Below are 24,629 nucleotides of genomic sequence, written 5' to 3'. Positions count from 1 at the left end.
TAACACATCTGCAGCTCATTCTGTACAGATAACACACAAAACACACACAAAAATATAAAACTGGTTTGACATTAGTAATCACAACTTCTTTCAGCACTCCTAATTTTTTGACAATTTGCTGATTAGTTAGTTTGCCAGAGGAGGGACGATATGTTCTCAGCTTATACTCTAATTGTTATAAGTCAATTCTACAGTTCTTTCATTTCAACGATAACAGTTCCCTACTTCAAAATGACAAAATCAGCCCGAAAGGAGAACCAATGGACCACATATTAGTGTAAAGACTGTAACATCATCTGTGTCCAACACCACATTTTGTGAAATACCATGCAAAAAACATTAATCATGACTTTTTTTTTGCTAGTTGTTTCACGTTGCACCGACACAAATAGGTCTTATGGTGACGATGGGACAGGAAAGGCCTGGGAATGGGTAGGAAGCGACCGTGGCCTTAATTAAGGTACAGCCCCAGCATTTTCCTGGTGTGAAAATGGGAAATCACGGAAAACCATCTTCAGGGCTGCCGACAGTGGGGTTCGAACCCACTATCTCCCGGATGCGAGCTTACAGCTGCGCGCTCCTAACCGCACGGCCAACTAATCATGACGATTACACTGACCTGCGAATTCAAACTTTCCAATCATTGCATGAAGTTTACATAGTGATCTTTTATATTTCGGGCATGGTGATTCCGGAACTCAAGTCAGTTTTCCCCTATCACATCAGGTTTTTGTGCAAATTCAAAATGAAAATTTGATAAATATGCAGCACGCGCACATGCAAGATTACTATTATCACATGTAAAGAACGCTTCTTTCTTATTATTTTCACCCATCTGAACACTCCTATCTTACACTGGTATACTTATGAACATAATATATAGATATGTAGTGTATTGTGTTAACAGATCTGTGGAAAAACACAGCCAAATGGACCAAAATTTACCACGCATTAAGCCTCATAACATACTGAGAATGGTAAGTATACGGTTTCAATTTTATAGTGTCCTACCTTAGTATAAAGAACGTCTTTGCCTTGCTTTTCATGTGTGAGTAGTAGTTGGACCTTCTCTCTTTAGTAACCAGCAGTAATCTGCCAGCATATTTTTGTTCCATTTCCCTTGATATCTGCGTTCCATTTCCTGTAGATCGTGATGGAATCTTTCTCCTTGTTCTTCGCTCAGCATTCCTAGTTTCTAAGGGAAATAGTCTACATGTGAATGTAACATGTGCACTTTCAAGCTCATTTTGCGGCCTAAATCTTGGAAAGAAACAAGCAATCTATCCACCATTTGTTTGTAGTCTGAATCCTTTGTGTTTCCAAGAAAGTTTTTGACCACATTCCGGAATGCTGTCCATGCCGATCACTCTGCAGCGCACATAACATCTTCAAAATTAGCTTCAGAAAGAAGTTTTCTGATATCTGGATCTGTGAAAATACCCTCCTTGATTTTGGAATTACTGATGCCTGGGAATCGATGACACAGGTACTGAAAGCATTCACCTTCATTGTTTAGGGCCTTAACAAATTGCTTCATGAGCCCTAGTTTGATATGAAGCGGAGGTAACAGTATTTTGCTCTTGTAAACAAGAGTTTCTTGTTTTATATTTTTTGACCCTACAATCCATTGTCTATATGGCCATTCTTTTTTTAGTCCAGTGATGTAACCTTGCTCGACTGTCCCACTCGCACAGAAAGCAGGGGTGCTTTGTGTAACTTCCTTGTAAACCTAACAGAATACCTATCACTTTGAAATCACCACACACTTGCCACTTTTGTTCCTGGTACTTCAGTTTACACAACAGCATTTCAAGATTTCCATATGTTTCTTGCATAATAACTGAATGAGCAATGGGAATGGATGCAAGTTTGTTTTTATTTGTGAAGAAGGACGCACTTCAAACTACGCTTGGAGACATTGATGAAAAGTATCCAGTCAATAGGGTCATACTGTGGTGCTCCTAGTTTTAAGATAACCTCCGGAATGTTGTTGCAGTAAACCAAGGCTCCCTCTTCAGAAAAGAGGGTGTAAATTCTTGTTCGTGATGTCTGTACCAATAGTACATCGTCCCTGGTACCAGCATGTTCCTTTCACGAAGTCTAGGCCCGAGTAACTCGGCAGATTCCTTTGTAAGGCCAAGATCTCGAAGGAAGTAATTCAATGCACTTTGCTCGAACAGTCTCGGTTCTTTTTAACACATTCAAGGGACTATAATCTATTAGTTTCATGGTCTGTATTGATAGTTCAAGTACTAGTATGAAGGATGAGTTCTCCACCTAATCAATACTTTATGTTACATAGTGTCAATATTATTTACATAAAAATACAGTACCGGTTTCGACCCGTAAATGGGTCATCTTCAGCTGCTAGAGAACCTACTTAATAGCGACTGTACAGAATAAATATTACTAAAATTAAAATTAAACAAGGATGCCGATAAATAAACATGATACCACTATTCTAAAATTACTTAATGTTAAGATATATACATACGGTACAGTTTTGGGGTTAAGGTAATATTTTCAAAAATTACTTTTACTAAGGTTGGAATTGGATATAATTTTTAGAGTTTAACAAGAATCACTGACATTCAGGTGTCAAGTTACCTGTGTTAAATGCCACTATTATGTACAACGGTTTATGAGATGTTTAAAGTGCATTGTTGTGCCGAAAATATGCGGGGGCGTCATGTTCCTTAGAATAAGAGGTTCAGCAACCAGTTCACGGACACATAGCTTATACTCTTGTCTATATCACTGCTGAAAAATATGTTAGCGAGTGCCACTATTCTAAAAATACTTAACATTAAGATATATACTATGGTACAGTTTTGGGGTTGAAGGGTTTTACACTGGCCCCAAGATTACTACATATTACAAAAGTTCTATTTGCTGAGGCTGAAATTGGATACAATTCTTAGAATTTATGAAGAATCATTGACATACTGGTGTCAGGCTCAGATATATACTGTACTATGTCCAACGGTTATTGAAAGTGCATTGTTGGGACGCAAATATGCGGGGACGTTGTGTTCATTAGAATAAGAGGTTTAGTGACCTGATTACAGATACATAGCTCTTTCTCAGTCTATATAAATCATAAAAAACAAGCTAGTTTATATTAGACTTCCTTATTGAGGTTTATGTTGGTGTGCGTGACATATTGAAATCAATGAAAGCTAGTTGTGGGTGCTCCTTTCTTCATACTTGCGTTCCCTCAGGTAATTTTAAAAAATCTGCGAAATAAGATTATGCCAAAATGAATGTAAAATCTGAGAAAGATTTTTAAAAATTACCTGAGGGAACGCAAGTATAAAGAAAGGAGCACCCACAATTAGCTTTCATTGATTTCAATATGTCACGCACACCAACATAAACCTCAATAAGGAAGTCTAATATAAACTAGCTTGTTTTTTATGATTTATATAGACTGAGAAAGAGCTATGTATCTGTAATCAGGTCACTAAACCTCTTATTCTAATGAACACAACGTCCCCGCATATTTGCGTCCCAACAATGCACTTTCAATAACCGTTGGACATAGTACTGGCATTTAACAGTAGATATCTGAGCCTGACACCAGTATGTCAATGATTCTTCATAAATTCTAAGAATTGTATCCAATTTCAGCCTCAGCAAATAGAACTTTTGTAATATGTAGTAATCTTGGGGCCAGTGTAAAACCCTTCAACCCCAAAACTGTACCATAGTATATATCTTAATGTTAAGTATTTTTAGAATAGTGGCACTCACTAACATATTTTTCAGCAGTGATATAGATAAGAGTATAAGCTATGTGTCCGTGAACTGGTTGCTGAACCTCTTATTCTAAGGAACATGACGCCTCCGCATATTTTCGGCACAACAATGCACTTTAAACATCTCATAAACCGTTGTACATAATAGTGGCATTTAACACAGGTAACTTGACACCTGAATGTCAGTGATTCTTGTTAACTCTAAAAATTATATCCAATCCCGCCTCCGCTTTGTCCAGCACAAATCTCACATGGAGTGACCGGGATTTGAACCACGATATCCAGCGGTGAGAGGCCGACGCGCTGCCGTCTGAGCCAAGGAGGCTCTTAGAATAGTGATATCATGTTTATTTATTGGCATCCTTGTTTAATTTTAATTTTAGTAGTATTTATTCTGTACAGTCGCTATTAAGTAGGTTCTCTAGCAGTTGAAGGTGACCTATTTACGGGTCGAAACCGGTACTGTATTTTTATGTAAATAATATTGACACTATGTAAAATAAAGTATTGATTAGGTGGAGAACTCATCCTTCATACTTGTACATTCAGTGGAGAAATCACAGTCAGAGTTAGTGCCCACCATTTCTGCGTCAGATTCAGAAGAGGGACAATTCTGTAAATGTTCTGGAAGCTGTGGTACTGGTGCATCAGGGCCATGCAGAACGGGTAAAATTGCAGATCGAATATTGCTTGGATACACAATGTTACCTTTGTTGCTGCTGTTAAATCCCTTCACATTCACAGACCATTGGAATACTGAATGGCAACGCAGTTTGCTTACCGTTCACCCATTGCCGTAGCTGCTCTATACAGGTTCTACAAGCCTTATGTGGTGCCTACGGCTTGTCTTGGTCTCCAAGTTTCAAGTCAAAGAAGGCATAGTAGGCCTTTCTCATGAACTTGGTTATATTGCGCCGCTGTCTCATCGGCACAAAACTTCCACATACATAACAAAATGTATCTGGATTGTTCTTGCAGCCACATCGTGGCATGTTGATAGATGTATGTTCAATAAAAATATTAACACAGTACGTCACTCACATATAGAATGCTTATGAAGACAAAAATCTCTTTTCACTAGCAAGCAAAACACAACTCAAACTCTCACGGACGAAGCACAACGAGAGAATGACGCCCCTCAGCCAAAACCGTGCGTTGCTGGCTACGTTGTACAAAGTTGCCCGCTCTACACTCTGAGCGTGAAAGTACAGGACTACGAGATGGCTTTAGGATGTTGAATTAATAAAATAACAAAATAAATTAATAAAAGAATATGGAAATCTAAATTAAAGCAACACTCTTCCTAACAACGTAAGAAATGCATTAGTGCATGTGATGAAATAAACGTAATATAGGATTTTTCAGAAAATGTGATGTGATGGGGAAAAAAAGCAATACAAGATGGCAGCAATGAAACCATCGCAGGACAGTGTTTTGTGATTTTTAACTTTTTTCATATGTCTTGGTCATATTTTCAATATGATGTAGTATGTGCCTCTGCATTAATTTATAATGGGGTTTATTTATGAGCACGCAAAAAGCTAAATTGTGGTGTATGCTAGTGCTTCGAAAAACCGACCCTCAAAGGGTTAAAACAGATAAAGTTGTACTGCTTCTTAATATAGTAACGCACTGGGCGAGTTGGCCGTGCGGTCAGGGGCACGCGGCTGTGAGCTTGCATCCGGGAATCCCATTGTCGGTGGCCCTGAAGATGGTTTTCTGTGCTTTCCCATTTTCACACCAGGCAAATGCTGGGGCTGTACCTTAATTAAGGCCACAGCCGCTTCCTTCCAACTCCTAGGCCTTTCCTATCCCGTCGTGGCCATAAGATCTATCTGTGTCGGTGCGACGTAAAGCAACTAACAAAATATATATATATATATAGTAATGTATACTGTATGTGTTGCTGCCAAAAATCATTGAGAAATAAGTTACCATAAATCATTGGCGCTTCCTTATGGAAACATTCCGTACATGTCTTATCGTGAGCCAGAAGCCTTACGTGCATTAACTGTGTAAACCGGTAAGTAAACATTTGCAACTGATAGTAACAAGCATGACGGACGCGTATTATTATTATTATTATTATTATTATTATTATTATTATTATTATTATTATTATTATCATCATCATCATCGGTTGGTTTGCGGACACATGTACAAAACTATTCTGTATGAGCTACTCTAAACAATTTTTAAAAGTTTCCTAAATTGAACAAACCCTTTAAAGATGAAAGAAAGCTGAATAAAAGTAAATAAATGTAGCTCTTAATAAGAAAGTTATTTTGTGACTATGGTAATAAATTCATATAAGCAAATCTTTTGATGATGATGCTTACAGTGACAGGGATAGTACACCTGAAGGTTTTTTATGTATAGCCATACTGAAAGGGATAGTACACTAGCAGGAACTGGGGCATGGAAATGGTCAAATATTTACAGTACATCCTGAAATATACCATTTACATTACTCTTTGGTCCACAATTAATGAATCACATTTGTAGAATATTCAACATTCTTCTCACGAAGAACTTTTGATAGATTTTCACTTTTGACGGACTGATGACTTTGATGTTTAGTTAACAAGTTTTTAATCTGTTTCAAAGTCACGGGGCTCTGAAAAGAGCCATTACAGTTTGAATGATGTTCATGGTGTATTCTGTTTTCCAAGGGGATCTACAGAGGATAGTCTGGCTGTCAGATGCTGATGATCAGTTGAGTACTGGAAAATCAAGTCCATGCAGGGGCACCACATGCAGGAATCAGCTTTACCCCCCTTTTCATGTGTCCTGTAAATTTGTAAATATTAATGTATATGCATGTATATATTTATCTTGCATGCTTTGGCTTTGCTTATGTTATGTGATAAATAATAAACTGAATATTTAGACTTTGATTTGCGAAAAGATAGCTTTGAAAATATGTTATATTCTGATTCATTCATTACAAATATATCAAGTCACTCTATTTTTCAATAAACTAATGGGATATAGCTGTGTGTATTGTTTTCCAAATACTAATGTGATATATCTCTGTGTATGTGGGACTATTTTATTAAGGCTCAAATGGATTTAAACTTAGCATAGTTGCTGGTAACATACTTAAAGAAAAAAAGAGATTAATCCCATAAGGAGTAATTTGTATTAGGTACCGGTAACATGGACATAAGTAATATACTGTGATTATCAAGTAGAGTATCATACAAAACAAGCAAAAAGGATGATTTTAGCTGTATAATGGGAAGAAAATGAGGTGTGTTTTTTTTTTTTTTTTTTCTGTAATGCATGTCAGCCATTGAATGTGTACCTCTTACGACAGTTGTGGTTGAAATTTTGACAACATTAAGAAACACCATTATATAATATGGAGAGCTGAAATCAAATCCTATTTTCTGAAGTGTATATATCACTCAGGCTCACAGTGTGAAGTTCAGAATGGTTTTAAAGCACACATTCTACAACTGGAACTAATTTTGTTAAGCTCAATCTGTATTGATAGAAGCTTCAGAAAGTGGTGGAAAAATGTTTCATTATCAGTGAAAACAATACGTAAAAGGTGGTAAATAAAGTTGTTATAAGCCAATACAGTTTTAATTCTTAATGCATCATAAACTAAATATTATAATCTGACATATACCTAATAGCAATAACAATACAGTAGAACCTCATTAGTCTGGACTTCGCTTAATCTGGACAGTCGTTTAATGAGAATACGTGTCGCCGTAAGACCTATCTGTCAAAACTAAATTAAACAAACAAAACTAAACTAAAACTGTCAAATCTAATTCTCTCCATGTGAATTTAGAATTTTCCAGACCTATCTGTGTCGGTATAAAACTGAGTTGCCAACGCAATGTTATAAACTATGCAGGAGGAGATCATTGAAAATGTGATCGCTGCAGAAAGCTCTGAAATCAATCCATCAGTCACTACTGATCTGCATTTAGGGCAGTTGCCCAGGTGGCAGATTCCCTATCTGATGTTTTCCTAGCCTTTTCTTAAATGATTGCAAAGTAATTCAAAATTTATTATCTCCCTTAGTTATTCCAGTCCCTAACTCCCCTTGCTATAAACAAATATTTGCCCCGATTTGTCCTCTTGAATTCCAACCTTATCTTCATATTGTGACCTTTCCTACTTTTAAAGACAACACTCAAACTTATTCGTCTACTAATGTCATTCTGCGCCATCTCTCCACTGACAGCTCAGAAAGTGTATTATTAACCTTAAGCCAAAACTTAGTGATATTAAAGACCATCTAAACATTGTCATTAAATACATTGAAGATAACAACGGTGAAAAAATATCTGCATATTATGAACATTTGAGGCATCTGCGGGAGTTAATTATTAAATAAATTAATGTCAAAGGAAGACAAAAAAGATCAGCAGTTTCTTCAAACCATTATATATATTTATTTATCTTGCATGTTTTGGCTTTGCTTATGTTATGTGATAAATAATAAACTGAATATTTAGACTATGATTTGCGAAAAGATAGCACACATTTTACTACTGGAACTAATTTTGTTAAGCTCAATCAGTATTGATAGAGGCTTCGGAAAGTGGTGGAAAAATTTTTCATTATCAGTGAAAACAATACTAAAAGGTGGTAAATAAAGTTGTTATAAGCCAATACAGTTTTAATTCTTAATGCATCATAAACTAAATATTATAATCTTACATATACCTAATAGCAATAACAATACAGTAGAACCTCATTAGTCTGGACTTCGCTTAATCTGGACAGTCGTTTAATGAGAATACGTGTCGCCGTAAGACCTATGGGTAAGCACTCTTGATCTCAGTTCTACATTAATTTATATTTAACTAGCAAGATACCCGTGTTTCGCTATGGTATTATAATGAAATTTATAATTGAGGTGTGCCTTGATAGCCATGTTGTAAATCTGTACTGCACTAACTTTTTTTCTATATTTTGTTGGGCCTAATACTGTATTGCATTATATCTTGTATACTAAATAACCTTTGTATTTCTTAATTTCAAAATACTGTAGTGTACACGTTAGTTTTACTGAATAGTGTGTTTAAATGTACCATGACTCATTTCAAAACTTATTTTGTTTAATCCGGACTTTCATTAATTCGGACAACCTAGAGTCTCAGTTAGTGTGGATTAATGGGGTTCTACTGTACTAATAATGGTAATGGGTCTATCCAAGAATTCTAGAAAATTCACTTCGCTACACTAATAATTCTGCTCTGAAATTAACCCTTTTGGCATAGAGCATATATAGGGTGATCGGAGATAATGTCAACTGGATATATGAGCATTACAGGGCTGGTCGTGCTGATAATTAATTTGAAAAACGTAATCGTAATTTGATATCTCGCGCCATTGTCATTTTATCAGCTGCTGAAATTAACCCATCAGAGCTGTTCACAGGGGAATTCAAATGATCTGTATGAGACTGTGTAGCCAAATCTGCAATGGGTTTCAGCCAATTTTACAGAGCATACATACAGTGGTGCCAATCTGTCAACTCAGAGGTCCGTGTTCAAATCCCTCTCCTGTTGAAGTTTTTCATTCGATTGGCGCTTTCGAACTGGTCTTAAGCCTTGTGCAGATTTAGCAACACCGCCTCGCAAAGCCTGTTTGAATTCTCCCACAAAGCAATCTGATTGACTAACTTCAGCTGCTGATAAAAATGACAACACGAGATGTCGAATGTTTAACTCATGTAACTGGTTCACGTTTTTTCTGACCACCTTGTATGTGTATGTTGAATACTTAGCCCAAGACTGGGTGGAACCTGAAGAGATCCGCCATCAGCTGTCATAAGTAGCCTAGATGTCATCGAAGAGGAGTATTAGGGAAATGAGGAGTGAAGTACGTAGTTTCCCTGTTGCTTTCTTCACTGGGCTAGAAGGTGCTGTTACATATCAGTCTGCCAAGCCCACTGAAATGGACACACCAACCAAATGTGTGAATACTTTCACACTATTCATCGCAGGGACTGGCTGCGTTAGAAACTGCATTACCAGCATTGCTCTTAAATGTGTTGTGGAGCTAGTTTTCCATGTCCATGTCTGTTATTAAGAATGTCCATTTCTGAGAAGTAATATTCCCATTAAACCTCGTGTATTTCTTCAGGAGAATTTAAAACTCGGTCACTTTCATACTGTGTAAGCCAAGGGTGAGACTGAGACAGACAGAAAAAGTGAGACCTATGCGGAGTCCATTTTTAAGGAATATTCACTGTGTGATGTGGAATGTTGTTGTAGAATATTTTATTTGAAAATCTTTTAAAAGGAATGTTTACTGTATGATGTAGAATGTTGTGGTAGAATATTTTATTTGTATTCCATTTAGCTACCTAACCTGTATGGTGTAAAATATTATTGTAGTATATTTTATTTGTATTCCCTTTATCTACTTAAGTAACTACTAGATTGTAAATTATTGTCCTGTAATGGGTGAAACAGTCCAGAAAGGTTGTGATGCAGACTTTTAGAACAGGGTGTGTTGACCCATGTCGATTGTCGATTCTTGAAGCATGTCCTTTCTAATTCTGGAAGAGGGAAAGTTCGCGATTAGTGTCTGTACATTTTGTGGAACATAGTCAAAACATCGCGATTGGATAAAGGGTTATGATTGGCGGATCTGGGTGGCGATAGACAAGCTCCTGTGCTCTGATTGGTCACTTGGTAATCACACCAGGGCCAAACTTCCCTTTTTAAGTGAGCGAGGCAGGATTTCGTGGTCTTCCGTTCTCTTGTCAGTCCAAGGTTTTGACGCACGTCGGTGAATCCTCCCTCCCAGGATGGGCTACCTTGGGTAAGCACTCTTGATCTCAGTTCTACTTTAATTTATATTTAACTAGCAAGGTACCCGTGCTTCGCTACGGTATTATAATGAAATTCATAATTGAATGCTTAATGTTTTATATATAATCCGCCTAAATTCACGATCTAACTCGTTTTCTGAGAGAATCCGGCAAAATTCGTGATCTGACTCGTTTTCTTAGAGATTATGGCAAAGTTCCTCCCATGTTTCAATCTTTCTTTCCAGCAATCGATTTTGTACTTCCCGGGCTAGGTCCAGGTATTCCATCCGGCCAGTTGGATCCCTAAATCTTTGCCATCCTTACCTATAAGCATTTTAATATGGATCAAATCCTTGAGGAGATCCAGTGTGATGTCGTCTTGGGTGCCTTGGAGGTACTCAACCCGCGGCCGGACTGCAATTGTAGTCATTATCCGGCCAGGCCCCGTTTCCAGCGCGGTCCGCACATTTTGACGATGGTCCAGAACATTATTATTATTATTATTATTATTATTATTATTATTATTATTATTATTATTATTATTGTTGTTGTTGTTATTATTATTATTATTATTATTATTATTATTATTATTATTATTATTATTATTATTATTATTATTATTATTATTATTATTATTATTATTATTATTATTGATGGTCTGAAACCCACAGCAAGATGCAAGACCGCTACTTGGCGGTAAATTACATCCTCTGCCATTGTCATTGCTGACAATGTGACCAGCACCACTGGCGTACGTAGGCAAGTACGCGAGATTTCTGGCAACACGATGATATACTTCCGTGAATTATTGACATTATTATAGATGTGAACAACTGCATGGTCAATATCATTCATATCGTTTATTTCAAATATGTTTAAATTTTTATTTATATGCCAGGAGAATCTACTGTAATCTTAACTTTATGTTCTCCAAAGGAAAAGATGGTTCTTGAAAACGAACCCAGGAAAGATTAAAAATGATCAGTTTATGATCAGAATAAGTACATTATGAACAGTAAAATCAATTGGTCTTAACTCCTTTTTCACCACACTGCCGTTAAGTTGATTTACCCCCCCCCCCCCCCAAAAAAAAGAAGGCTTGTTTCCTTATGTTTACAGGAGATTCCAAATACCAATGTTCATGTCTGTTACCTTCAGTTCTGAGATATAAGTATCCCCCTAAAAAGAATTCACTTTTTTCACTTCCTTTCACACTTCCCCCCCCCCCCCAAGTGAATTTAATGTTAAAAATACTTGTCTCTTTAATAGTAAAGGATCTTCTAAATAAGGAGATCGAAATATCAATTTTTACATCTGTAACAACTTTAGTTTTTATTAGATGTAAGTATCCTCATACAATTAATTCAATTAATTTTTCAATTTTTCACCTCCCGCCCCTTCATTGGATTTTCCGAGAATATGTGTTTGTTTAATTTTAAAGCAGATTCCAAATACCAATTTTCATGTCTGCAAAATCTTTCGTTTTTGAGATAATAGTATCCTCATACAAATAATTCAACAAATTTTTAAAATTTCCCTCCTCCCTTTAGGTGGATTTCCGAAAACAAAAAATACGTATTCCTTTATATTTAAAGAAAATTCCAAGTACCAAATTTCATTTCTGTAACATCTTCAGCTTTTGAGATATCAGTATCCTAATTAAAAGAATTCAACCCCATTTTCAGTCACTTTTACCCCTCCACCCAAGTGGTTTTTCAGAAAACAAATAATACATGTTTCTTTATTTTCAATAGAGAAAAAAATCCTATTTTTCACTTAGGTAACATGTCAAGTTTTTGAGATATACTGTAGAAATGCTCATTTTAAAATTTCACCCCCTTTTTAGTTCCCCTTAAGTGGAGTTTCCAAAAACAAATCACCTATGTTTCTTTACTTTTACAGGAGATTCCAAGTACCAATTTTTACATCTGTAACATTTTACGTTTCTGAGATATACTGTAGATATAGTCTTTCTAAAAATTCACGCCAATTTGTCACTCCTGTTTAACCTCCATTAATTATATTTTCCAAAAAAAAAAAAAAAAAGTGCATGTTCCTTTATTTTCAAAGGAGATCCCAAATACTAACTTTCAGGTCTGTAATATCTTCTGTTTCAGAGATATAAGTATCTTCATTTAAGGCATTCAACCCCTTTTTCACCCCTCCTATTGGGATTTTCCAAAAACAAAAAATATGTGTTTCTATATTTTTAAAGTGGATTCTAAATACCAATTTTTACATCTGTACACTTTAAAAGTTTTGAGATATATATGGGTGGTAGGTTAGAAAATCTGAAAAGGGAGATGGATAGACTAAAGTTAGATGTAGTTGGTATAACTGAAGTACGTTGGCAGGAAGAACAGGATTTTTGGTGAGGTGTCTACCAAATTATCAACACAAAATCAAACGGGAAATGCAGGAGTTGGTTTAATAATGAATAAGAAAATGGGCAGCGGGTAAGCTACTACGACCAGCATAGTGAATGAATTATTGTTGTCAAGATAGACACCCAATGCCCACCACAATAGTGCAGGTCTATATGCCTACTAGTTCAGCGGATGATGAGGAAATCGAAAGGAATATGAAGAGATAGAAGATTTAATACAATATGTAAAAGGTGACGAGAATCTAATTGTGATGGGAGACTGGAATGCAGTGGTAGGTCAAGGAAAAGAAGGTAATACAGTAGGATAATTCAGATTGGGACAAAGGAATGAAAGAGGAAGTCGGCTGGTTGAATTCTGCACCGATCATAATTTAGTCCTTGCCAATACTTGGTTCAAACACCACAAACGACGGCTGTATACGTGGACAAGACCTGGAGACACTGGAAGGTATCAAATAGACTTCATTATGATTAGGCAGAGATTCAGAAACCAGGTGTTGGATTGCAAAATTTTCCCAGGAGCAGATGTGGACTCTGACCACAACTTGTTGGTCATGAAATGCCATCTGAAGTTGAAGAAATTGAAGAAAGGAAAGAACACAAAAAGATGGGATATAGACAAGTTGAAAGAAAAGAGTGTGAGGGATTGTTTCAAGGAACATGTTGCACAAGGACTAAATGAAAAATCTGAAGGAAACACAATAGAGGAAGAGTGGATAGTCATGAAAAATGAAGTCAGTAGGGCTGCTGAAGAAATGTTAGGAAGGAAGAAAAGATCAACTAAGAATCAGTCGATAACTCAGGAGATATTAGACCTGATTGATGAATGACGAAAATACAAGAATGCTAGAAATGAAGAGGGCAGAAAAGAATAAAGGCGATTAAAGAATCAAGTGGATAGAAAGTACAAGGTAGCTAAGGAAGAATGGCTGAAGGAGAAGTGCAAGGATGTCGAAGGTTGTATGGTCCTAGGAAAGGTAGATGCTGCATACAGGAAAATCAAGGAAACCTTTGGAGAAAGAAATCTAGGTGTATGGATATTAAGAGCCCAGATGGAAAGCCACTTCTAGGGAAAGAAGACAAAGCAGAAAGATGGCAGGAACATATCCAACAGTTGTATCAAGGTAAAGATGTAGATAATTTGGTTCTGGAACAAGAAGAGGCTGTTGATGCTGATGTAATGGGAGACCCAATTTTGAGGTCAGAGTTTGACAGAGCTGTGAGTGACCTAAATAGAAACAAGGCACCTGGAATTGATGACATTCCCTCTGAATTACTGACTGCCTTAGGAGAAACCATCATGGTGAGGTTATTCCATTTAGTGTGTAAGATGTATGAGACAGGAGAAGTCCCTTCCGATTTTCGGCAGAATGTTGTTATACCCATTCCCAAGAAAGCTGGTGCTCACAGGTGTGAAAACTACCGCACCATTAGTTTAGTATCTCGTGCCTGCAAAATTTTAACGCGTATTATTTACAGAAGAATGGAAAAACAAGTTGAAGCTGAGTTGGGAGAAGATCAATTTAATAATAATAATGTTATTTGCTTTACGTCCCACTAACTACTTTCTTTAAGGTCTTCGGAGACGCCGAGGTGCCGGAATTTAGTCCCGCAGGAGTTCTTTTAAGTGCCAGTAAATCTACCAACACTGGGCTGTCGTATTTGAGCACCTTCAAATACCACCGGACTGAGCCAGGATCGAACCTGCCAAGTTGGGGTTAGAAGGCCAGCACCTTAACTGTCTGAGCCACTCAGCCCGGCGAAGATCAATTTGGCTTCAGGAGAAATGTAGGAACACGTGAAGCAATCCTGACTTTACGTCTGATCTTTGAGGATCAAATCAAGAAGGACAAGCCCACGTACATGGCGTTTGTAGATCTAGAAAAGGCATTCCATAATGTTGACTGGACCAAGCTATTTAAGATTCTGAAGGTGATTGGGATCAGATACTGAGAACGAAGAATTATCTACAATCTGTATAAAAATCAGTCTGCAGTGATAAGAATCGAGGGCTTTGAAAAAGAAGCAGCAATCCAGAAAGGAGTGAGGCAAAGCTGCAGTTTGTCCCCCCTTCTTTTCAGTGTTTACATAGAACAGGCTGTAAAGGAAATCAATGAGGAATTTGGAAAGGGAATCACAATCCAAGGAGAGGAAATCAGAACCTTGAGATTTGCCGATGATATTGTTATTTTATCTGAGACTGCAGAGGATCTCGAGAAGCTGCTGAATGTTTTGGATGAAGTCTTGGGTAAGGAGTACAAAATGAAAATAAATAAGTCCAAAACAAAAGTAATGGAGTGCAGTCGAACGAAAGCAGGTGATGCAGGAAATATTAGATTAGGAAATGAAGTCTTAAAGGAAGTGGGTGAATATTGTTACGGTGGCGTGCCAGATGCGACCGTGCCACTAGCGACCGCATAATCTGTAACCGTGCCGGATGCGACCGGCGTTGACAAGTAAATTGTCATTTGATAAGTTGTGTCATCAGCCAAGATAAGGTAAGCTAAACGAAGTGCAATGCCATTTCAATAAGTCCTATAAGCAGCTACTGCCCCTACTTTACACAACACTTCTGGGGGAAACTCGTTTTTCAACACGAAACATGGTGATGCGTTTACGTCTTTTCCCACCGGGCGAGTTGGCCATGCGGTTAGAGGCGCGCGGCCCTGAGCTTGCATCCAGGAGGTAGTGGGTTCCAATCCCACTGTCGGCAGCCCTGAAGATGGCTTTCCGTATTTTCCCATTTTCACACCAGGCAAATGCTGGGGCAGTACTTTAATTAAGACCAGGGCCGCTTCCTTCCCATTCCTAGCCCTTTCCTATCCCATCGTCCCCTTTAAACCTGTCTGTGTCGGTGCGACGTAATGCCACTAGCAATTAAAAAGATCATAATTCTCTGAAATTATTTACGACTTAGGCCTATGTACTTATCGTGTCCTATTAGTACCAGGAGTGTCCGAGGACGTGTTCAGCTTACCTGGTGCAGGTCTTTCTACCTGACGCCCTTGGGCAGCCTACGCGTCTGGATGTGGGATTATGATAATGAAGTAGGGAGAGATGAAACCCGGTTTCGGCACTTAGCCTACTCCTCTCGAATAATACAAAGGGGTCCTATCAATGCTTTACGTCGCCATCCGACGGCCGAATCACCATCAACAGCATCATATCCCCTCACTCCATTTGAACACTGCGAAAAGGTTTGGATTTGAATCCCGGCTTTTGGCATGCGATCTAGTGATTAGAAACTATCTACCACCAACTTTCCTACGCTGCCGGCCAACATTCTGATGGTGATTTTTTTTTTCATCCGGGCTAAGTGGCACAGACGGCTCAGACGGTTGAGATACTGGTCTTCCGACTCCAACTTGGCAGGTTCGAACCTGGCTCAGTCTGGTGGTATTTGAACGTGCTCAAATACGTCAGCTTTGTGTCGGTGGATTTACTGGCACGTAAAATAAGACCTGCGGGACTAAATTCCGGCACCTCGGCGTCTCCTTTAACCATAAAAGTAGTTACTAGGACGTAAAGCCAGCAACATTATTATATTTTTCTTTCGACCAAAGGCACTCGAACCTGCTAACAACGGTGTCAGATCTTTATTTTAGAAAAGACCAAGTTAGCTACTTATAAGCAATCTGCCACTCGGTGACAGCCCTTAATGCAGATCAATTGTAAGTGATTGATGGGTCGCATACGGCACGATGCTTTCCCGCTCGGTCGCTATTGGCACGATAATAGCCGGGTCGCATCTGGCACGTAACCATTGTTACTTGGGTAGTAAAATAACTAACGATGGCAGAAGTAAGGACATAAGATGCAGATTAGCACAAGGAAGGAAAAGCTTTCTTAAGGAGAGAAATTTGCCCACTTCAAACATTGATATAGGAATTAGAAAGATGTTTTTGAAGACTTTCGTGTGGAGCGTGGCATTGTATGGATGTGAAACATGGACGATAACCAGCTCAGAAAGAAGGAGAATAGAAGCTTTTGAAGTATGGTGTTACAGAAGAATGCTGAAGGTGAGATGGATAGATCGAATCACGAATGAAGAGATACTGAATCGAATTGGTGAGAGGAAATCTATTTGGCTAAATTTGACGAGAAGAAGAGATATAATGATAGGACACATCTTAAGACACCCAGGACTTGTTCAGTTGGTTTTTGAAGGAAGTATAGGTGGTAAGAACGGTAGGGATAGACCAAGGTATGAATATGACAAGCAGATTAGAGCAGATGTAGGATGCAATAGTTACGTAGAAATGAAAAGGTTAGCACAGGATAGGGTGACATGGAGAGCTGCGTCAAACCAGTGTATGGACTGATGGCTCGAACAACAACATACACTCATTTTTAAAATTCACCCCCTTTTCACCTTTCCATTAATTGGATTTTCCAAAAACAAAACAATACGTGTTTCTTTATTTTTCAAAGAAATCATAAGTACCAATTTTCAGGTCTGTAATATCTTCAGTTTCTGAGATATAAGTATCCTCATTAAAAGCATTCAACCCCTTTTTCACCCTTTTCCACCCTTCCTATTGGGATTTTCCGACAACAACAAAAATACGTGTTTCTTTCTTTTTAAAGGAGATTCTAAGTACCAATTTTTACATCTATAAACTTTAAACGTTTTGAGATATAGATACATTCATTTTAATAATTCACCCCTTTTCACCGCCCCATTAATTGGATTTTCCAAAGACGAAAAATACATGTTTCTTTATTTTTAAAGGAGATCCCAAGCACCAATTTTCTGGTCTGTAATATCTTCAGTTTCAGAATTATAAGTATCCTCATTAAAGGCATTCAACCCCTTTTTCACCCTTTTTCACCCCTCCTATTGGAATTTTCCAAAAACAAAAAAATACGTGTTTCCTTATTTTTAAAGAAGCTTCTAAATACCAATTTTTACATCTGTAAACTTTTAATGTTTTGAGATATAGATACACTCATTTTAAAATTTCACCCTCCTTTTCACCCCCTTAGCGACTTATCCAAAATTCTCTCTTAGCGAGCACCTACATCTTAATATGAATGTATCCCCAAAATTTCATTTCTTTATGTCCAGTAGTTTTGGCTCGGCGATGATGAATCTGTCGGTCAGTCAGGACAAGTTATTTTATATATATTGATGTCCGCTTGCATTTTCACATAGGAGTTTACCCTACTCGCCCAGACTCGCCACTCAGTTACTGCAGATGCCTTAGCTTTTCAGCCGGGCCTGCCTGTTTGCTTTCAAGGCATGCCCCTTTCCTAGTTTTGCTAAACATGTAATTTGTAGATTAATTTAATTTCCCTTGGAGTTTGCCTCTAGTAACTCCGTGTCACTTGATGCACGCTAGTTTTTCCGCTGCCCCGCATCAGAAGTGTTTTTGGTGTGGGAGTATGTTGAAGTGGCCTCTGCGCCAAGTTTAAATATTTCTGATTTCTCCCTATTTCCATTATGTTTCTCAGACATCTTAGAAAGCACGTTAACTTCCGTTTAAATGTTGTATTTGAGGCGGTCCCTTCCAAAACTCGTCTTATCCATATTTTTTTTTTAAACTGAGTTAGAGGTAGCATTGCCTTCTTGGTGATGTTTGTGATAGTTCTATCACAAAATTAAGCGCCAAAACTCGCCTTATCCCATAGAAATCTGTCACCAAACTTAGGCTATTGTTCCACAACTCGCCTTATCCACGGCGCTTGTCGTTCCAAAACTCGCCATATACAATCAACCAATAGGAATGGATAATTTCAGCACGTGACTCACGCTACAATTTACTCGCGTTTTATGCCAGTCTTTCCACTCTTTGTGTTGTTCTTGAACTGTGTTAGTCTTTCATGCAGTTTTGTGCTGTGAATAGAGTGTATTAAGATGACCGAAAATATTGCTCTTGTTGTGGAAGGTATATAAAACTTGCTAATACAGAACAGTTTCACATTCAGGTCTGCCAAAAGACATTCTTGAATGTATTGCATGTCAGCAAAGATCGGGTTCAGAGGATTGCCAGAAATCACTTCACAACAGGGAAACTTCCAACAGAAAAGAGGGGAGGAGCTAGGTTCAAACCAGAGTACACTGAAAAGAGGCACTCCGTGAAACATTTCATTGAAAGTTTGCAGTGTTGTGAAAGTCACTATTGCCGCGGAAAGTCACCGGTCAGACAGTATCTACCCGGAAATTTAAGCATCACTAAGCTTTACAAAATGTATAACAAGAAATCACCTGAACAACTCAGGGTGAAGCGGTGGTTCTTCCGTTAAATTTTTAAGCATTGCTACAACATAGGATTCGGAACACCAGTTACTGACGCTTGCTCAAAGTGCATAGAGCTCAAGGAGAAAATTAAACTTGAAAGTTCGAACGTATCACTGAAGAATGATTTAATCTTGGAACTTAGAGTACACAAACTAAGGGCTGCAGCTTTTTTCAAAAAGCTCCAAGAAGAAAGGGACAGCATAGCAATATTTTCATTTGACTGCCAAAAGAATCTTGTGAATCCAAAAGTTCCAGATCAAATTGCCTATTACAGTCGCCAATTGTACACCTATAATTTTACCATTGTGAGGGGTACCTCACATGCCAAGTTGACAAAGGAGAATGTTTTTACATACACGTGGATGGAGCATGAATTCAACAAGGGGTTCTAATGAAACGTCATCTGCAGTTCACCATCGATTATCACAAACTGATTTGTCAAACTTCACTACTATACGAATTCGTGCGGATGGCTGCGGAGGACAGAACCGCAATTCTACAATGATTGCAATGTGCTCATATTTCTTGACACACACAGCTCCGCCTAATATAGAAAGTGTTGAATTGGTCTTTCCTATGACAGGCCACTCATTTCTTCCCTCTGACAGGGTATTTGCTCAAGTCGAGAGAGAGAGAGGTATGGAAATGCCCTATAATCTGTAATCCAGCAGAATATGAAGACATCTTTAGCAAACATGCTGAAGTCTTCAAATTTGGCAGAGACTGCTCGGTGAACAATTGGAAAATGGTTTCTGAAAATATGATGAAAATGCCTGCATCTTGGCACTTTGAATTTTCTTCAGTGAAACGATTTGTTATTAGCAAAGACTCACTGGGAAATGTCACCCTTATGGGGAGAACCTCATTACAACTCAGACATCAGTTTAGGAAAATCCATAATGAAAAAGGGAAAACGCCTGCGAGATATGCTAATGCCACCTGAATTATTGCCAGGAGTAAACTTGAATCCCGCCAAAGTAAAGGACGTAAAAAGTTTGCTTGAAAAGCATTTTGGAATGGATAGGGATAGGAATGAGTTGCTTTCTTTTTATAAGAATCTGTTCACCTCAATTTCTGTAGACGAAAACAATCTTGTTCAAGTAACAGAAGTTCTTTGTAATGGATGTCAAGAGGAGGGAACAGATTTGAGAGTTTGATTAACAACAAAGTGATGTTTTATTGTTCAAGTTACTTCTATTGTGAGTGCAGGAAGAATTCTCTCCAAATACTATGGATAGGATGTAAATGTGATAAATCACACTGCTGTGTTTAATTTATTTGTGAATATCATTATACTGATAGCAAAAAGGTGCATGAGTGTACTGGTGAGTTTTATTACAACATTATATTCTCAATCCTTTCATTTTTCTTGTTTTAAAATAAGTTGTGTGAGTTAATATATTTTGAATTTTTTTGGGTGCTTCAAAACTCATCTTATCCAAAATACAAATGTAATTTATTGACGTTCTACTAATTATATTTATAATTCTTAAGTAAGACGACCCTATGGCATTGGACTTGAACGCGTCATAAGACATTTAAACAAGTGAGACTTATATTACACAAATTACAGGTTTTTCGCTTTTCCTAAAAAATCACTTATGATGGATAAGACGAGTTTTTGAACAGACCGCCTCATTTGTATCTTGTGTTTTCTCTTATCTTCAAAATTGTAGTGTGGAACTTGGATTATGCTAAGATATATTTAGTTAACCTCTTGGCGTAATAGTAAAGCTCTTGTCAAACAATATCTAATCTTGTATTTGTAAATTATGTAACTGTATTGTTTGGATAGGTGAATTTTGTTCGAAATATACCTTATAATGTTCATTTTGAAAATAATATCTTGAATCAAAGATCACCGTTGATTTTTCTGGAAACCCGCAACCATTGTATCTCTATGGCCCTGGTAGGTTTGCCCAGACCCGTTCCACATTCCTTATGATAGTCGTCAAGTTGCCCAACCTGATATTTATTTGTGAGTATTGGCATAGTCCATCCCATGTTTGTTGTGTGTTAAGGTTTTTTGGTGCCGTGTAATTTGATTTATTTTCCTCTGTACTTAACTGTGTACCGTGTAACCGCTGAAATCCGGTAACAAAAAGGACTGTAAAAATTTATTCTAGCCCATACAAGGAGAGACAATACAGTCTGCAAATGTATGTCACAAGAGGTGGACCTGAACAGACAGAAATATAATACACAAACTGCCTGAATATTTTGGATTAAATACTACTTTCGCTAAAGGAAGCTCTTCTAATCAAAACATTAATGCTAGAAGCTCACTGAAAATATTTCAAATATTGAAGTACAGTGAAACCCCTCCTGATGGATGTCTCTAAATTACGGACAGTTTTGAATTCCCGTACAGAAATACATGGTGTTTAATGGCAATATTACGTCTCAGAAATGGACATTTTTAATAACAGACATGGACACTGAAAACTACCTCCCCAACACATTTAAAACTTCTTAATAAAAAAGTGGTTGCAATTCCTGTAATTCAACAAAATAACAGGCAGTATTTCAAACTACTGCACATTTTTTTCATGTTACTACAAATGTATTTCTTTTTAAAAGTGCAAACAGTATTCCATGTGATTATCATAAAAAGTGTGTGTCACGTAAGCTACGTTGTCGAAGAAATGCATACGACTGACTTTAAAGGAAAAGGTTGAAATCATCAACATCTATGGGGAAAAAAAAAGTTTTTGAGACATGGCCATGTGGTTTGCTGTTGGAAAAACATTGATCAATGACTTTTTAGGAAACAAAAGCAACGTTCTTAATTTATGGACTGGAAATGAAAATCTTTCTGATAAACACCCATTTCCAACACTACTTCATGCTCCCAACTCTTGGATCCTGGGATTGTTCATAATTTTAATGTCTTTTTATAGGCAAGAATTACTGATACATATTTTGTTTTTCGAATGAATAATCTTGGATCTGCAGATGAGCTGGAGAAGTATATCAGTGTATTGGATGCAGTTCTGTAGGTATCTTCTGCCTTGAGTGATCACTACCACTATCAATAGCAAATAACATAAAAGTGACTTTAAATCATTATCGTTGTTTAGATTTAACACATAAAATCAGATTGACAAAATGAGATTTTGTTCATTTACTGAAATATGCCTACTCTAAAATGTTCTTCCTTTGTTCCATACACTTATGCTGGATCACCATTTTCAGACAACTCCAACACAAATGTAATGGGTCCTTAACATACATCCAGGTTACGTTTCCCTCATGTCTGTGTTCGCCACATTTACGTACAATAATCCCAATATATATCAAGTTTCGAACCCATTCAAAAAACATTATTTCAAAACACAGAACACAAACCAAAGTATGTTCCTAAAGCATAACGTTGTCAACTCCAATAAAGACTAATACTCAGGTTCAGGGATTTACAAGCTCACATGTTCTCAGTGTTTTGCCTCGTACATTGGATAAACAGGATGTAGTTTCTCAACAAGATATTTAGAACATTTTAAAGCAAATAAACATAACAAATTTTCAGACATGAGTGTACATGTACGGGAAACTGGACACACATACACAACAATAGAACAAGATTTAACAATTCTAAAGAATATAAGAAAGGGCAAATTAATGAATGAGTATGAGAACATCTACATTTTTACAGACCCACATTTTTATAAAAACCTCAATTTAAAAATGCTAAAAAACAGTACAAAAACATAATCATAAATAATTATTTTAAATTTCCATAATGAAAGACATACTGAGTGAGATGAGCTCCCAGCATTTCTGTGATTAGTGACATGCAACTTTCTCAGTTCTCAACCCATATGGGTGAAACATCTCCCATTAATATTATCAGTAATCATGTAAAGTTTTAATGTGGAACAAAAAGTATGATGTAATGAAAAGATGGTCATTTCAAATAAAAGTTTGAAGTGAATGATATATTGTCACTCAATACGGAGCAAACAATGAGATTCATAACTTGTAATAGCAATTTCTATGTCATCATTTATGTTTAAATTCTGTTTAAGTCCTTAAATACTTCAAATAGCTGCCTCTGTGGATCAGCGGTAGAGTGTCGGCCTCCGGATCCCAAGATAGCGGGTTCAAACCCGGCAGAGGTAGTCGGATTTTTGAAGGGCGGAAAAAAGTCCATTCGACACTCCATGTCGTGCGATGTCGGCATGTAAAAGATCTCTGGTGACACATTTGGTGTTTACCCGACAAAATTCATTAAATCTCAGCAATAGACGCCCAAGAGAGTTTCGGTTTACTCGATCTGCCATCTAGTGGGGGCCTAGAGTAAAACGGAACGTCGAAATTGACGAGCAGACAGCCAGATGGCGTCAAATTGAAATCTGCACACGGTAGCTGAGGCCATACGATTATTATTATTATTATTAATACTTCAAATTTGGAACTTACCCTAATGAGGTCCTGACTTCTCTTCACTCTAGTGGAGTGTTAAAATGGACATGTTCTTAATTGGAGACAATATATTTATTTCATATGTGGCTTTTCTGTTGTTGTTTTTTTTTTTTTTTTTCATTGAAATCTGTTGTGGTCATTAATATGAAAATTGCTCTGTGTATCATGGTATTCAATCTTGATCATTTGTGTGTATGAGTGGTTGGATTCGTTGTCAGTGGTGTGTGATGTCTAAGTGGGTTTTCTGTATATTTTGTATGGCAGGTTGTTATTATTCCTACTGATTGTGATGTCTAAAAAAGTTGATTTTCTTGTTAGTTTCTGGTTCCATTCTGAATTTGATTGACTTGTCTAAAGAACTTGGCATGTTTAAAACATCATTATCAGTATACACATATTATGTCATCTACATATCTGCTCCAGTGCAAGATTACTTTAGACTGCTGGTTAGTTAAAAAATTGGTTTTGAAGTTATTTAGGAAAGTGTTCATTTATTATATGTGATGATGGTGAGCCCATCGTTAACCCTTCCCTTTGACAATAGATTTTGTTATTGAGTGTAAAATTGTTTTGGTTTAAGGTTGTTCTAAGAAGGTGTGTCCGGAGGAAGGACGGCTTCGAACTGAGTACTCCGGCAAGTTCACTGTCTCAAGTAACAGCTCTCCAAGGTTTATTCTAAAGTCAGTGTAGCCTGACTTCTTGTTTCCCACTATCTTATAATACACAATATACATATTGAAAATACACGTCAAAAAGGTAGAACGTGATTTTCCTGTACCCCTTAGCTGTGCGTCGCATGATGGGAAATAGAGCTGTCACCTGATCCTGTAAATCCACGCCCCCAATCCCTTTCTGGTATACAATGACACATTTTGGTTTACGAACCTCATCTCTAGGAACTTGGCCTCTCTTCCTTGTGAGATTTATGTTAGATTTATGTTCCAGTTACTTCAGATTATTTATGCATAGTGGAGAGAAAATGAACATCCTTGTTGTCCGACCACTTCCCACACAGAACCTTGTTAGCTGACCATA

At 37.4% G+C, this 24,629-nt stretch overlaps 1 protein-coding gene across 1 annotated transcript in view; it reads left to right on the top strand.

The window, feature by feature from the left end:
- The window catches only part of LOC136864128 (serine/threonine-protein kinase PLK1), a 390,167-nt gene that overhangs the window by 346,335 nt on the left and 19,203 nt on the right, over window positions 1–24,629 (top strand). The gene's annotated exons all lie outside the window — the stretch shown is intronic.

Source organism: Anabrus simplex, chromosome 2 (genome assembly GCF_040414725.1).
Source record: "Anabrus simplex isolate iqAnaSimp1 chromosome 2, ASM4041472v1, whole genome shotgun sequence".
NCBI classification, from domain to species: Eukaryota; Metazoa; Arthropoda; class Insecta; order Orthoptera; family Tettigoniidae; genus Anabrus; species Anabrus simplex.
Note: the sequence above shows the minus strand (reverse complement) of the source record. Positions and strands in the feature narration are given on the sequence as shown.